Source organism: Rattus norvegicus, chromosome 9 (genome assembly GCF_021556685.1).
Source record: "Rattus norvegicus strain SHRSP/BbbUtx chromosome 9, alternate assembly SHRSP_T2T, whole genome shotgun sequence".
Lineage (NCBI taxonomy): Eukaryota > Metazoa > Chordata > Mammalia > Rodentia > Muridae > Rattus > Rattus norvegicus.
This window is the reverse complement of record NC_141542.1, coordinates 12,722,001-12,723,719: the sequence shown is the minus strand read 5'-3', so window position 1 is coordinate 12,723,719 and position 1,719 is coordinate 12,722,001. Positions and strand designations below refer to the sequence as shown.

At 49.4% G+C, this 1,719-nt stretch overlaps 1 pseudogene; it reads right to left on the bottom strand.

The window, feature by feature from the left end:
* Window positions 1-216: 216 nt before the first annotated feature.
* LOC148003318 (brain acid soluble protein 1-like) lies at window positions 217-1,125 on the bottom strand (annotated as a pseudogene).
* Window positions 1,126-1,719: the final 594 nt, after the last annotated feature.

Below are 1,719 nucleotides of genomic sequence, written 5' to 3'. Positions count from 1 at the left end.
TTTTTAAAGGATGGAGCCTAGGGGATAGCGGTTCAGGTACAGATGATGTACTTTCAGACAATGGTCTGTAAAATCCAGGACTGACTGGTCAAGGTGACTGAAGGTATATTAGATATTTCCCCACAAAAATACTATTTGGATGCTCCCCGCTCCCTCCCTCCCCGGATGGGACACATCCTCCTATTTTTTTTCTTTTCTTTTCTTTTCTTTTTTTTTTTATTTTTTAATCCCTTGGGCAATACATAGCCTCACTTCCAATTTGAAACAAGTTAGTATAGGATACAGAGACAGAGAGAGCTTGAGACCGGTCCTTTGCGAGTGACCTCTGAAGGCCATGCTTTGTTCGGAGCTGGAGACCGGTGCCTGGGGGGCCTTGGCCGCGGAACTGGGCGCCTCAGAGGCCGCGAGCGTCTCTGTGGACCAGGGCGCGGGCTCCGCCCTGCTAGGTTTAGAATCTGAAGCCGCCTGGGCCGCGTCGCTTTTCGCCTCGCGGCCAGCGGCGGGAGCCTCAGTCTTTTTGGCCTCGCCCCCCTCCTGGGGCGCGCGATCCGGCGCGCGGGTGCCCTAGGCGCTCGGCGCTTGCCTCGCCGGCCTTGGGGGTCTCGCCGCCCATCGCGGGCCCGGGCCAGGCCGCCTCCTGCTCAGGCACTGGCCGGGGCTCGGGCTGCTCCTCCGTGGCGCCCTCGCTCTTCTCGGGCTGGGCCTTGGGCGCCTCCTCCTTACCGGCCGCCTGTTGGTCGGCCTCCTTTTCCTCAGCCCATGCCTCCCCATCTGGAGTGTCCTTGGGCTTCTCTGCGCTCTCCTTGACCTCAGTGGTGTGGGCGGCCGTCTGGGGTTCTCTCTCCTTTGGGGTCCCCTCCTCCTCGGTGCCCGCGCCTTTAGCCTTCTTGTCTTTGTCCTTGGCCTTCTCCTCATTCACATTGTAACCCTTCTTGCTCAGCTTGCCTCCCATCATGGAGTTCCTCTCCTCAGAGGAGCCGATGAGAAGAGTTCACTTCACTTTTTTAAAGTATGTGCTTGAAAGTCACTCAGTCTATTTCATAGCAAGTGTTTATGATTTCTCAAGACTGTGACTGCTAGAGAAATAACTCAGTGGTTAAGAGCATGTGTTCCTCTTGCAAAGGACACAAGTTCATTCAATTCCTGGCACCTACATGATAAATCACAACTATAAATCCAATTCCAGGAGGTGTACAAACAAACATACAGGCAGGCACTCACACATTTCAAACAAAAGATGAACAGAAAAGAATGCATATGTATATGGACTTTAATTAGTTCTGGGCCCTTAGTACCTCTACCTGCGAAGAATGAATCAAAGTTTCAGACCTTTTTTCTTCCAGTGGTAGGTACTGAATAATCCTCAAATGATATCTCAAGCAGAAATATGGTACCATCACTTTAGAATATTACGTGGATAATGTATCGTTTTAAGTAATTCTACTTTTAAAAGGTAGTATTTGCTCTATCTCTTTCTCTCTTTGAGTCTTTGAGGGTGTGTGTGTGTGTGTGTGTGTGTGTGTGTATGGTGTGTGTGCATGTGTGTGTGTGTTATAAAGTGATGTGGATGTGTACAATACACATGTGTGCTATGTTGACTGTCTTGCAAAGGTTATTAAGATTGTATTTAACCATGCCCTTTTGAGTTTTGCATTTGTGTAGTTTTAACATATGTCATATAGGTCCATGGAGGTGAGTGATTAATTATTAGAGTTCTTT